This window comes from Chenopodium album, chromosome 8 (assembly GCF_948465745.1).
Source record: "Chenopodium album chromosome 8, dcCheAlbu1.1, whole genome shotgun sequence".
Taxonomy (NCBI): Eukaryota; Viridiplantae; Streptophyta; class Magnoliopsida; order Caryophyllales; family Amaranthaceae; genus Chenopodium; species Chenopodium album.
The window spans coordinates 56,895,339-56,910,864 of record NC_137841.1 but is presented as its reverse complement, the minus strand read 5'-3'; the positions used below and the strand labels follow the sequence as shown (position 1 = coordinate 56,910,864).

General features: G+C 35.8%; 1 long non-coding RNA gene and 1 other non-coding gene across 2 annotated transcripts; both read left to right on the top strand.

Annotated features, from left to right (window-relative positions):
• The first annotated feature begins 3,161 nt into the window (after positions 1-3,161).
• LOC145556955 (small nucleolar RNA R71) lies at positions 3,162-3,268 on the top strand. Its single transcript, XR_014092044.1, has one exon. It is a non-coding gene; the product is annotated as a small nucleolar RNA R71 (small nucleolar RNA).
• A 6,088-nt stretch (positions 3,269-9,356) lies between these two features.
• LOC145556157 (uncharacterized) lies at positions 9,357-11,001 on the top strand. Its single transcript, XR_014091780.1, has 3 exons — positions 9,357-9,459; positions 10,114-10,166; positions 10,836-11,001. It is a non-coding gene; the product is annotated as an uncharacterized LOC145556157 (long non-coding RNA).
• The last annotated feature ends 4,525 nt before the right edge of the window (positions 11,002-15,526 follow it).

The window sequence follows — 15,526 nt, the reverse complement described above, 5'->3', positions numbered from 1 at the left end:
AATCGTTTTACAAAATCATACAAACCAAATGATTCTAAAGTAGGGCGGTGTAACCACCGAGAAGGAATTACCTCGCGCCCGATTAGGTGTTCTAGCCGCTCCTTTTGCTCTCAGCTAGCAATACGGATCGTCGGCCAGTACGGGAGTTGTAAATCCGGGTTGTATTCCTCCCTCAAACTAGAGCTCCTACCAAAAATAGACCGAGCCCTCTTTGAAGCCATGGTAGAAATGGGTATGAAAATTTATTTGAATAAAATCTGAAAATTTTTATATGGAAATGTAGAGGATGAAAAGGGGATTAAAGATATGTAAAAAGTTTTGAATTTGGGTGAGAATTGGGGAAGAAATCTTAGAGAGAAGGTAGAGAGAATTTGAGTTTTAGAGAGAGAAAGTAATTGAGGAGGTAGAGTGAAATGAGGGAAAAAGACGAAGAACGAAGAAGATGAAGAGGTCGAGCGTCGCGCCCGGTCGGGCGGGGGCTCGCCCGGTCGGGCGATCTAATGTTTAAAATATGTTCAGCTCTCGCGCCCGGTCGGGCGGTAGTTGCCCGATCGAGCGGTAGTTGCCCGATCGGGCGATCTAGACGGCCCGAATTATTATTCTCTCGCGCCCGGTCGGGCGCCTGCCCGGTCGATCTAATGCCCAAATTTCCACCTATTCTCGCGCCCGGTCGGGCGAGGGTTGCCTGATCGGGCGGCAAATATGTCCGTATATGACTAATTTCGCGCTCGGTCGGGCGCCCATCGCCCGGTCGGGCGAAATCACTCGATTTTTTTAGCCTAGCTCTCGTGCCCAGTCGGGCCCGAGGCTAATTGACGATTTCACTTTTTGCTTCTTTTCTTCAAATTTTTGCTAACTCTTTTCCTTCAAACTTGTATAAGCACTCATAAAACTCATTAAATTCCCTTATCTCTCCTCTCAGAAGAAAAAGAAAGAAAAACTAGTCTAAAAAGCATTAAAAGTACGGGTTGCCTCCCGCAAAGCGCTGGTTTATCTAGGTCCCGCACAACCTTTTTACCAAGTACAATAATTAGGACCCTTGGCCTAACGCTTGATCGGGCGGTTTCTCACCCGGTTTAGCGGTGTTTTGGCTACGACGCGGCTTCCTGACATGCCCTGTGGGACGCCAATTCACTTTGTCTGGTGGATCCTCCTTGACTTGGACTGGGAGGTCTTCAATGCTACGCACCAAAGATCCCTCTTTGATCGAGGGTTGCTTCAAATTGTTATTGCATTCAACACTTACAACTCGATCTGGCGGAACACTTACCGTAGGCTCAAATCGCACAACTTGCTTGATTGATTCCACCTTTTTGTCCTCAAAACCAAGACCAACAGTGTAGGGTGCTCTTTCTATTGCATCAACTTCCTTCTGCCATTTGTCTATCTCATCTGAAAGGGATGCAACACAAGATACCGTCTCCAAGGGATCTTTTTCAAGAGCTTGGGGCTTGTTAGAATAATTCTCAACCACATTGACACTAAAACATTTCTCCTCAGTCATGGAGCTTTTAGGGGTATTATTAAGATTAAAAATAACTTTATCATCCCCTACTGATAGTGTTAACTTACCACTTCTCACATCTATGATTGCTCTTGCAGTGTTAAGGAATGGTCTACCCAAAATAATTGGGGTTTACATATCCTCAGCCATATCAAGAACAACAAAATCCACAGGTATATAAAATTTACCTACTCTAACGGGGACATCCTCTAAAACACCTAAAGGGTATTTGAAAGAACGGTCGGCCATTTGTAGAGTAATATTAGTAGCTTTTAATTTACCCATATTCAACTTGGAACACAAAGATAATGGCATGACACTAACGCTAGCACCCAAATGACACAATGCATTATCAATCATTAGATTGCCTATATGACAAGGGATAGAAAAGCTACCTGGATCTTTTAATTTAGGTGGAGATTTATTCTGAAGTACATCACTACACTCTGCAGTGAAAGCTACTGTCTCTACCTCACTAATATACCTTTTCCTTGTCAATATTTCTTTCATAAATTTTGCATATGAAGGAATTTGTGTGATTAATTCAGTGAAGGGAACTGTTACCTTCAAATCTTTTACCATCTCCAGGAACTTACCAAACTGCTTATCCAAGTTTGTCTTCAATTGACGATTGGGGAATGGAAGTTTTATAATTGGCTTTGGAGCATTATTGCTCTTGTCTGGAGTAGCCACCTTCTCTAGAGTCGTACCTTGCAATGTAGAATTAGATATGTTAGTATTATGCTTTAGCCCTGCAGGGCTATTAGCTACATCGTCAGGTTTAATGGAATCAAGATTAGCATTATTTAATAAAACAGGTTCATCAACTCTGGGCATAGGGGGCCCTTCATAGTTTGAACCACTCCTTAGAGTAATTGCGTAGGCTTGATCCGTAGGCCTGGTCGGCTGCGCCAGCAGAGCTCCCTGTTGGCAGGCTTGTAGAGTAGCGGAAAGTTGCGCAATTGGATTATCTACAATTTTACTGTGCGCTAGGATTGAATCAATTATCGCATCTCTACTCTCCATGTGCTTTTGCATGTTAACCAACATCGCTCTAATTTCCACCAAAGAATGGTCGGAAGATGAGGAGGTTTATTGTGATTGGTTCTTTTGGCCAGCATTGGGATGATAATATTTCTGTTGTTGTTGCAGTGGCGCCTGTGGTTCTTGTGGTGGTGGATTTTGAACATTAGTACTCCGATAGGAAAGGTACGGATGGTTCCGATACCCAGGATTGTAGGTGTTGGAGTATGGGTTATTCTGCCTATAAGCTTGAAAGGCATTAACTTGCTCCACGGAACTCCTGCAATCTTGTTTCCAATGACCTAAAATTCCACAATTTTCACAGAAAGCCTCATTAGAATTATTAATTGCATAAACATTAGCTACATTAGCAGTGTTAAGATTATCTAATTTTTGGCAGATAGAGGTCAGCTGAGCTAGCAAAAAGGATACAGAGTCGACGCTATGCTTCCCCTTGTAAGCAAATCCTCTAGGATTCCCATATTGGGAATTGTGTATCGCCATATCTTCAATAACCTGACCTGCATCATCAACATTAAGATTCATAAATCTCCCACTAGCTGCAAAATCTAAAATTATTCTAGAAGAATTTCCAATGCCATTGTAAAAGGCTTGGATTAACTGCCATTGTGCTAAATTATGGTGGGGGCATTCTCTTTGTAAGTCCTTGAACCTCTCCCAAGCCTCATATAAGGATTCATCGACTTCTTGGGCAAAGTTCTGAATCGCACTCAGTAGTACGGCTGTTCTCTCTGCAGGATAATACTTATTATAAAAATTCAAAACCAGATTTCCCAGTCAGTTATACCAAGTGCAGTTCTATTTAAGCCATTAAACCACAATTTAGCTTTTCCAGTTAAAGAGAAGGGAAAGAGAATCTCCCTGATTTGGTCTTGTGTAACCCCGGCTTGCCTGATGGTATTACAATATTGACAATAGTTGGCAATGTGAAGATTTGGTTCTTCACCCTTAGCTCCACTGAATTGCTTCCTCTCTATCATCGTTATAAATTGAGGTTTAATTTCAAATTATACCCCATCAAGAGCCGGAGTAGGGGTGTGATGTGGAAAATCTGTAAGCTTTGGTTGTGAGTAATCACTAAGCTTCTTTGGAGCCGCCATCTCTGATTCTGCGTCTGATGATACTTCTGAATCGCTAGAACCAGTTGGAGGATCGCAGTGATTATTATTATCACCAGAATCCGCCAGGATTTGCTTGTAGAGATTTTTCGGTCTATGGAAGGAACGTTCGATCTCAGGATCGAATGGGATGTACCCTGATCTGGAACACCTGGGCAAAAACAAAAAACTAAAAGCAAATATGAGATTTGCCTCAAATAACTAACGTTCTCTGAGACAAAAAAGAAAATAACCTAGACTACAAAAATAATTAGAAATAAAAATAAAACCGTTTCCCCGGAAACGGCGCCAAATTTTGACAGGGTAAAGTCGTATCCCCTAATCAAAAGTAATTACCTAAGTCCTCTAACTAAAGTAGATAGGGAAGTAGGGTCGAACTCCACAGGGAAACAAGTCTTTCTATTCCTAATTAACTAATATAATCTAGATTATTAGGTAACCAATATATAAGTTGAGTATGAAACTAAACTACAAAGGTTAAGAATAAGGAGGAAATAATATATAAAAGGGATCTAGGGCATAGGTTCACCAATAAATAATATTCCAGGGTAGAATATAATAATCATTCATCAATGCATACATTACTCATATTATAAAGGGCTTTCGCTACGTATTATAATCACACAATTAATTTACCAGTATTAAATCTCATCTTTCGAATCTCGACCTAACCATTTATAAATTAACCTGCCTATTGAAACTAGACCTAAACATCAATTCTCATCTGTCGAATCTCGAATCAATATTTTCAAACTCATGCATAAAAGATCAGGCCTAATCTAGTCACAGAGCATTAAAGCAATCAATAGGAAATTAATCTAGCAATGACAATCAACAATAAATTACCCCTTCATATTATTTATGGATCCCCATAAACCCTAGAAATTGAACTACTCACACATGATAAAAACTAAACTAATAAAAGCAATAAAGCAAGACATAATCAAAGGAATAAAATAAACGACTAAGATTAAGAGAAGAGAAATAGTTACCAAACAAATATGGAATTAAGAGTAGATTAAGAACAAAGGTTTAAGAGAGAGAAAATCTAAGAAAACAATTAAGAGAGTAAAGAAAGAGCAAAAGAGAGATAGAGAGAGAGATCCTAAAATCGTATTACGGAGGAGTATTTATACTCCGTACAAATCCTAAACTAAAACAAATTAAAACGACGCTAATCGCCTCCTAACAATTACAGCGCCCGATCGGGCGCTCCTTTTTGCTCTTCAGGTTGAATCTCGCGCCCGGCCGGGCGCGTCACCAGGCGCCGACCTAAGCTTCTCCCGCCCGGCCGGGCGCGCCTCCGGGCGCCAGCCTTTTTGGCCGGGCGGCTCTCTTGGGCCACTAATTGGACTACGATTAGGCTCCAATTCTTCGGGCCAATCTGGGTTTCCTCCTCGGGTTTTGATTACTCGGTCCAAATGCCCCGGTATCATCTATACCGAGCCCTTAATCACCGGTTCGATGGCTCTAACCGGTCCTGGGCTATAAAGTCTGGTCGTGCTTCTCCAATGCTCGTGATTGCTCCAAAATATCTCGGGAAAATACTTCAAAAGTGTAAATCCCTGCAAAAGTCAACCAAATCTACAAAAACACTAGAAAACACCAATTAGTAATAGAAGTGGCTCTAAAGAGCCAAAAACACTACTAATTATGACCAAGGGATGGGGGTAAAATACTATATAAAATAGACACATCACAATGCACCTGCTGTTTTTATGGATTTAATGCACCGAATTTTTAGGCTATACTTGGACAAGTTTGTAGTGGTGTTTATCGATGATATATTGGTGTATTCGAGGAACCCGGAAGAGCATGAGGATCATTTGAGGGTGGTATTGTCAACCTTGAGAGAGCATCAATTGTATGCCAAACTCTCAAAGTGCGAGTTTTTGTTGGAAGAGGTAGCTTTCCTAGGTCATGTGATTTCCAAGGAAGGAGTATCGGTGGACCCAGCAAAGGTAAAGGCTGTAAGTGAATGGCCGACCCCAAGGAGTGTGTCAGATGTTCGGAGTTTTCTTGGGTTAGCAGGTTATTATAGGAGATTTGTTAAGGATTTCTCGAGAATTGCAAGGCCGATGACGAGCTTAATGAGGAAAGAATGTAAGTATGAGTGGACTCCAGAGTATGAGAAGGCTTTTCAGACATTGAAAGAGAAGTTGAATACGGCACCTGTGTTAGCCCTGCCTGATGGAAGTGAACAGTATGAGGTGTATAGTGATGCGTCAAAGTTTGGGTTAGGTTGTGTGTTGATGCAAAATCGGAAGGTGATTGCTTATGCCTCGAGACAGTTGAAGCCTTATGAGGTGAATTACCCGACCCATGACTTAGAGTTAGCAGCAATTGTATTTGCATTAAAGATTTGGAGACACTACTTGTACGGAGTAACATGTAGGATTTACACCGATCACAAGAGTTTGAAGTACATATTCACTCAAAAGGAGTTGAACATGAGACAACGACGATGGTTGGAGTTGATTAAGGATTATGATTTGGAGATTCAGTATCATGAAGGGAAAGCGAATGTTGTAGCTGATGCATTAAGTAGGAAGTCAAGTCATGCAATTAATGCAATGATTCTACCAGATCAATTGTGTGCGGAATTCCAAAAGATGAATTTGGAGGTATTGGAACAAGGAGAAGTTAAGAAGATCTTGAGTGCCTTGTTGAGCAGACCGTCAATCTATGATGAAATTCGGGAAAGTCAGCCCGGAGATGAAAAGTTAAACAAGATTAAAGAGAATATCGAGGAAGGGCAAGTATTGGACTTTTCAATAGCCGATGATGGAAGCATGAGGTTTAAAGGGAGATGGTGTGTCCCTCATAATCGAAGCGATCTTAAGCAGAAGTTGATGGAGGAAGCTCATAGTTCTCCTTATTTAATGCATCCCGGAGGGGATAAGTTGTATAAGGACATGAAGTAGGATCGAGCCAACAATATGAAAAACTGGTCGAAATTAGAACGCATATTTCTGGCTCGGTATTGGAAGAATTTGGCGCCAGCAAACAGAGACTGGCGCCAGGTTTTAGCTGTAGCGCCTAGCGACAAGCCTGTCGTCTGGCGCTATAGGTAAATGTCTGGCGCCAATGCTCTGGTCACTGACGCTAATTCCTACATGCCTCAGTAGCTTTCTGTGCTCGATAAAATTTTCCAGTTTCGCGCAGTGTTATTTCGGTCCTAGTTGTGAAAGATATTTCTCAAATTTCCTACGTGTAAAATCCTAGGTTTTAACTCATTACGGATGGTCTTTCCAATGAGATATTTTTTATGCATATGACAATAATGTTAATCAAAATTACGCACATGAAATACTTATAACGTTTCGAGTCTCATCCACTCATTCTAAATCATTGCCGAAACAAATTCAGGAATTAAAATAGAAATCCTCCCCAGTGGAGTAGCCAAAAACTGTAGGGAATATTTCAAGCGTTAATCCCCTAACTTGAACCCCACTGTGATCATACACTAAAGTACGGTGGCATCCAAAAGGGAAGAAGATAGAGAAAAAGAGTCGCCAACAAGTTTTTTAGGAACTTGTAAACCATTCACGAGGTGAAGGTTACACCCCTTTAACGATCCAAGAGATCGTCAACTCCATAAGGTCTTGAACCAAATAGGGTTCGGGGATGAAGGTACAAATCCAACCTAAAAGAGATTGAACCTGCCCTGATAATAGGCCTCTACTTTATTCTGATCGTATTCATGTGCGCTTTCTGACTAACATGCATTCAATAGGATTAACCCTAAACCTGTTTATCTATGTTGGTTGAATATTAATGCACAAATAAATCTATTATTGGCGATCACTTGAATTATAATCAAATTAACCCTAAACAAGATTATTAATATCATATTAAGCATGATAACAAGTACAAATTTCCTTTAAACATGCATAAAAGGTGTGATCAAGCAATAACAATAAAAATCAAGCAGCATAATAATAATAATCATAATAATTATAACAATAATAAAATCCTCATGATAATAATAATCATGTTAAAGCATAATAATAGCAAGATCCTAGGCATGATACTAACAAGATTAATAACAAACCCTAGCATGTCACTAAACATTAAAAATCAAAGCTTTAACCCTAACATGATACTAACAATCATAAATATTAGGAAGAACATAAAAGGCATCATACTTTTAATCATACTTGATATTAAAGTTATCCTAGACATGATACTAGGAATATCATAATAACAATCTAAGCATGAACTCTACATCATAACATCAATAAAAACCATTAAAGCACTTACTTTGATGCCTCGTACCTCTTTCTAATAACAAAATACACGCGTTAGTAACTTCAAGGAAAATAATAAACAAAACAATTAAATTAAATAATTGAAACAAAGATTTGGGACCAAACCCTCAGAAATTAAACCTTTCACGTCTAGGGCAAAGGCAACTTCGAATATGGCTAGGTGTATCTAAGTCTTGCGAATGCGGAATTTTGTATATTTGAGAAAAGCTAGTTTAGAAAAGAGAGAGAGAGTAATCAAGAGAATCTTGATGAGAGTTGGTGATAATTGGTTATTGATGAAAACTGGTTATCGAAAACGGAGTTTGTAGCACGTTATATATAGAGAAAATCAGCCAAAAAGATAAAATATCAAAAACAGAGTTCTGGCGCAGATAAAATCGAACCAGCGCCAACGCTGGCTATTGGCGCCAGACGCCAACATTATTAGCTCCAGGCGCCAAGCGTAGCGCCAAGCGCTATAGCTGGCGTTTGGCGCTGATTTAAAATTTCACGCGTTTTCTTAAAATCAGATAGAAATTGCCGTAAGGGAGGATAAAATCGTATTTCCCTCAAAAAATGTTTTTTGATTCTAATTAAAACTCTGAAAAGTCAACAAAAGTCAATTTATCAATGCTAATTGAATTAAGAATGAAAAGAACCTTCTAGAAGAATCTAGAAGACTAAAACCATTCCTAATTGCATTAGGAATGATAAATCTATATTAGGCCCTCCCCTAGATCATTGGGCCGCATAACCGGGCCCAGTTTAGTAAATTGGCCATAACTTCCTCAATATTCATCGGAATTGGGCTTATAATATATCGTTGGAAAGCTCTTGTCAAGCCCCATCCAACTACACTACTATTGGACCCATATCATGGACCAACAAAACTGGATTGGCTGTTTTCTTAAAATAAGTTTTCAAAAACGGAGAGAAGAGAAAAGAAATTAAAACTATCCGCAACACTAAACTTTCCACACTTTCACTTCATTCGATTACGATTCGACGTGAAAGGTACTCATCACTGGGTTTGGTTTTGGGGAGACACAAATGGGTGTCTAAAATTACACAAATATATTTATATGATTTTATGAAGATAATATTATAATTATGTTTTGTAAAAGGTTTTAATTATACGAGTCATGTTAAAATTTGTCATAAGCAAAAATCGGATTTTTAACCTTTAGTATCATGCCCAAAATTCCGAGTCAAACACTTATTTCCGGGTCAAATTTACCCAACTACCACTCATCTACTTCTTACTCCATATTCAAAGTCCAAGTTGATGGCCAATGGTCAATGCTCAAAGTCCAAGTAAACCACCCAACCGTCGTCCATCTCATTTATGGCAACATTGATTATGGAAGTTTTTGGAGGCTATAAATAGCCATGGAAGTAAGGCATTCTTACTCCATATTCCTTCTCCTCCTTTATTTCCCCCTCATATCCTCCTTTCTTTCATTTCCTTTTGGTCGGAGCCACCACGACACCACCTTGCCTCCACCGTGCCGCCACCTCCTTTAATTTCCCTCTTGTTTCTACCGTAAGTCCCTCCTATATACTACTATATATATGTATACTACTAGATTACTACTACTATTACACCACTTTAACTCCTACTATTATGATTATTAATAAAATTATTTCTACTACTATTATTACTACTACTACTCATATGTTACGTACTACTACTACTACTTCCTATTATCGTCATCATTATTATTATTATTATTATTATTATTATTATTATTATTATTATAATTGTTGTTGTTAGTATTATAGTTGTTGCTATTGATATCTTTGCTACTACTACTACCTACGTACTACCTTAATAATAATAATAATAATAATAATAATAATAATAATAATATAAGCATGACTAGTACTCCTATTTTATACTACTAGACTACTACTACTCACTACTACTTACCAAAAGTATTACTACTACCTTATTATTATTATTATTATTATTATTATTATTATTATTATTATTATTATTATTATTATTATTATTATTATTATTATTACTACTACTACTACTATGGATCATTAAAGATTACTTCATAAATACAAGTGTTAATTTTATAAAAGGGTTATAATAATAAGTTGTTCATGCACAACTAGTCAAAGTCGATAGTCTAAGTCCTTGTGTCTATGGGTTGAAAAGTATTTGATTAGAACTATTGGTTTGTTATAGGAGGAATTTCGGGTTCAAAATTAGGAGTTTCGTACTTGTGTGCAAGGATCAAGGTACGTACACGTGGCTAGATCTTTTATAAGTGGCTTTTATATGCAACGTGATTTACATGTTAAGTGATTTCGAACCATGTTTAAATAATCGTGAAATATATTCGGTGAAGCATGGTTTAATCGTTTAATCTCAAATGTTTAAATATTTTATATGGTTGATTATAAACTTGTATTGATATTCAAGAAGAAGGTTTTATTGTTTAAATTATCCCGAGTATGGGATATTGGAAAGTTTATTTATCAGGATTTATTCCTTGGATCTTTGGATTTTTTAACTCCTACTACGCGGAGTAAGTTGAAGACTATGGACTTTGTATGACCTAGTCTTTCCCCTTGATAGCACTATGTAAAGGAGTTACTAGCTTGGGGGGTATGCACACTTAGGTGGTAAAATGATTTACGAAAATAAGGATTGATCCATCCTATTCGGAATTATCTTTGGAAAGTTGGTTGTTTCGAAAATTGGTTCTTTTGACAAGTTTTTATACATGAATTTCTATTCATGAATGGTTTGGATAAATTATGATTTATTTAAGTTAAATCTCTTTGAAAACATGTTTAATTAATTAAATTGATTTTACATGACTAGCATTTGTATGTACTTAGCATTTTGGCTAATACGTATTTGTTTTGTTTTGGCTTGGCCCTACTTATCATTTTGATGAGTAGATAGGTGATGGCGATCGGACAACGTGAACTATGTGCTGCATTGGGAATGATGGGTGGTGATCACCTAGTTTAACTTAATAAACATAGTGTTAGTAGTGTAGTTACTTTGAAAATGTATCAAACTATTATTACTACTATTATTATCATTAATGAAAGTTAAGTACTATTTTCCGCTGCAAAACTCTGTTAAGCCTTACGTAATCACGTGGCGGTAATACTCCCATGTTACTCCCTAAAGTTGGATACTATTGTTAATATTAGAGAGTAATTTGGGGGTGTTACATTACCCTTGTATACACAATTTCCAACAACTTAAATCCACTTTAAATAACTTATAATAAGCTGAAATTTTTTTAAAAACCCTTAATTAAACTCCTCTTTAATAGGTAATTACACCCTTTTTATAAAACACCAAAAATAAGACTTTAGGCAAAATTCCAGCATTTTAGATCAATTAAAAACCCTTCAAAACTTCATCAAAACATCACTTTTATGCTTAATCAATCCATAGAACTACTAAATATAGAAAAGCCCCAAATCAATTTATGTAAGAACCCTAAAAATCATAACTTTATCAAATTGAAAACCTTAACTTATACTTCCTCCGTTTCTTTATAGTTGCAACACTTACCTAATATGAAAATGTCACAATAGTTGCAACACACCATAAAAGGAAGGCTTTTATGGTGAAAATTGTACTAATACCTTTAAATAAAGCACATGGTCCACTTGATTATATTCCTAACAACCATTTTACCCCATTTTAAGTGTATTATAACATGTGAGGTCCACTTTTCTTAAATAGCGTGATAAAGTGTGTGTTGCAACTATAAAGGAACGGAGGAAGTAGTTTATATAATCCGAAAATTAACATCAAGTATAAAATCTGAAATTATATTCTTTGAATACTAAGAATATGATTTTGATACTAAATTAATCATACTTTAAACTAATAAAACCATATTAATAACAATATGCAAAAACTTAATTTCAATAACAAAACCAAGGAGAGAGAAGGGAGGAAGAAAGGTGGTACGGCGGTGGTGGTCTGGGCGACCACTAGCAGGTCGCCGGCGACAGCAGGTAGCTGACCGGACAGCAGCCGCGTCCCTGCTGCTGCTTGTTCACGCAAGGGATAGGGAGGCAAGGGCTATGGGTGGTGGTCACCAGTTAGGTGGTTGGGCGTCACCGGCGTCCGAACTCTGGCTGGAGCGAGCCGACGATGGCCGCACGTCAGCAACTGCAATGGGGGTTGATTTGTTTTTAGGGAAGGGTGAAGGGGAAAGGAAAGAAAGAAGAAAAAGAAAAGAAAAGGGAAAATTGTCCATTTTGACCATTTGACTTTTTGTGTGGGGAATTTTGGGGATCTATTAGATATATATAGTGTAGGGTAATTAGTGTAGGTTCAGGCTTCATACAGTCATGGACTTAAAATAGTTAACCCAAATACAAGAGTAGGACTAATTGGTTTATTAAGAAAATGATGAGCTACATTTGGATTATTGACCCAAATATAAATACTTGCTTTATTTATAATCCAATAATTAAAATGGTTTGACCCAAAATATATTTTATAATTAAATAAATATTTATAAAATACATTAAAAATACGGGGTATTACACTAAACCTGTATAATCTATGTTGGTTGAATATTAATGCACAAACAAATATATTATTGAGATCACTTGAATTATAATCATATTAGCCTAAACAAGATTATTAATTATCTTATTAAATGTGATTACATGTACAAATTCCCTTTAAACATGCATAAAAGGCGTGATCAAGCAATAACAATAATAATATATAATATCAAGCAACATAATAATAACAATTATCATCATAATAATAATATTCAATAAAGTATAATAATGATAGCAAGATCCTAGGCATGATACTAACAAGATTAATAACAAACCCTAGCATGTCACTAAATATAAAATCAAAGTTTTAACCCTAACATGATACTAACATTGTAATCCCCCGTATTTTTTAAATATTTTATAAATGAAAATTTATTTTATTTATAATATTTATTTGTTATTTTTCATAATTTAATTTCAAAAGTTTCAAATTATTAATCTGGGTCGAAATTTATTTGAACAAATTATTTTATGCACCTTTATTCTACAATTTATGTCCAATCACACAAGCCTAACCCATTTTTAATCGACCCATTATTTTTACGAGGCCCAATCTTCTTATTTACCCTATCATTCTCTCCTATAAATACCCCATGAATCCCCAAAAAATTTCCCCACACAAAAGTTTAGTCTTATTTTCTTTCTCCTTTGTTTTATTAATTTGTGTAATTATAATTATTGATTATGGGTTTTGATTTTATTGTTTGAAATTAATTTAATTAGTATCAAATTGTATTTTGATGATTAAACTTTATAATTTCAGATTTTATAAGTGTCATAATTTTCAGATTTTGTAAATATAACCTAGGGTTTTTAATTATTGAAAATCATGATTTTAGGGTTTTTATGAACAATTGATTTAGGGCTTTTATAGTAATGATGTTTTGAAATTTTGGTGATTAGAAGTACTAATTAGTTTAACTTAATTCCAGATTGTTTTGAACACTTAAATTCGTGTTTTAATTTTAAGATTTCCGTTCATTAATATTAATCCCGTTTTAATCCCGATCAGGTTCTGAACTCATCCGATTTTGACAAAAAAAAAAAAAGTAGTGTTTTCCATGTGCAAACAACGTTTTAAGAAAGATTCACTACCTTTGGTAGTGAGCACCACCCTCTCGTGGCCAAATTCAGCCTCTAACTATGATTTTCGGGCAGTTTTTGATTTTAACGAAGTTTTTTATACTTAAAATATTATCCTTGAGTTTGATTAATAAAATTAATTATGTTTAAAGTTAATTAAGCATAAATATATTTTTTTATTGAAGTTTTAAGTGCTGGAAATAGTTCCTAAGTACTACTTTTGATGTTTTATAAAGAGGGTTTAATCACCCATTAAAAAGGGAGATTATTAGAGGTTTTTAAATAATTTTAAGATTTTTATTAAACTTTAACCTTGCTATAATTTCATGTATAATGATGTATTTTAAGGTTTTTATGAAGAAAATTTAAAGAACTATATATAAGCCTTTAATTTTAACTAAAGGGAGGGTTTTAAAGTGTTGCTTGATTTGGATTTTGAAGGTTTTAAAGTAAGTTAGTGTTGCTGTAAATTTGATTGATTGAGTATAGATTGAGATGTTATTGTTTGGTTTAGGAGAGGAGTTTATTGAAGGTGATTTCTAGTTTTTAAGTGGCCAACCGAATTGTTTACACGAGGTACGTACATGTCTACTTCGTTGTAAGTAGTATCATGTTTAGGTACCAAAGAAAAGAACTTAGTTTTATGATTAGAGAACACTTGGATGAAAATTACTTGGTTATACATTCAATTAATTCATGTGCTTATGTTTATGAGACATGTTTTGGTGAATTGATTATGTTTGTATGGGATTATGGATGCAAACATGTTGAATTATATTGGATTAATTGTTTGTATGGAATGTTGACACAAGCATAATTTTATTGGATTGGTTTGTTAACCACATTTGGATTATTAAAGGATTGAAATTGAATGGTTTAAGTGGAATGAATTTATTAATTATTCCACAAGGTTGTTATTTATTTTATTTATTACTCAATCATGACTTATTAGTATATTGAGTAAAGGTGGATTAAGCCGAAATGGCTAGGTGGGTTGACTATGTTCAACAATTTTGAATAATTTGGAAGTTTAATGGAATTAAAGGTCAATTTGGGATGTAATCACCATTGTCCTAAATAAGATTAAAATTAAATTGATGTATGATTTTTATGTATGGTCTATTTGATTGAGTCGGCTATTAATTAAAATTGTAATCACGTAAAGTGAAACATGGATGAGCAATAAAACTCTGGAAAACGTGCACTTCTGGAGTATTGACAATTATGGGTTGGGGTACACGGTGGTAGCCCGTGGCTTTTCGAGGCTTGTTTGATCAACATGTCCTATTCTCTTTTGGTATTTACATTTTTATTTTATAATGAAAGTTAGATGGGATCCTAGACTAACTTTGTGAGGATGGAGTCGCGCCCATTCTTGCATCGCGCTAAACTTTTATTTTAAATGGTCATTTGGGACCAAAATGATTTGGTGGATTGGACAACCTCGTCTATTGCTTACTCCAAATTAAATTAATTAAATTAAATATAAAGAGTCAAGTGTTTGGAATTGATTAGCAAGTATGTTGAGTCGATTGAATTGTTTAAGTGTGGAGTCTAGATTAATGAATTCGTGTTGTATGTTTATTTACTTTAATTAGTTGAGCATGCTAGGTTTTGTGCGTTGTAGCTTGTATGTACTCAGCTTTGCTGATTGCGTGCTTTTGTGTGTTTTATTTTGGTCATGGCCTTCGCCTTTCAATGACCCTGTAATGATCCAATTATTACACTTGTATTATTAGGGAGCAGTATTGCACAGGTTAGCTTGATGATGTGAAGTTCGGGGATTTGACATACGCATTGTCAAGGGATTGGTGTGATTGAGAGTATTCGTTCTTTGTGTTAAACTTATTTATGTTTTACTATTATAATTATGTTTTGAGATTTTGATTATTGGTTTTTAAATAAGGGTCTTTATGGTTCCAATTTGTAAGCTTTGACTTATTGGTTTTCTAAATTACATTATT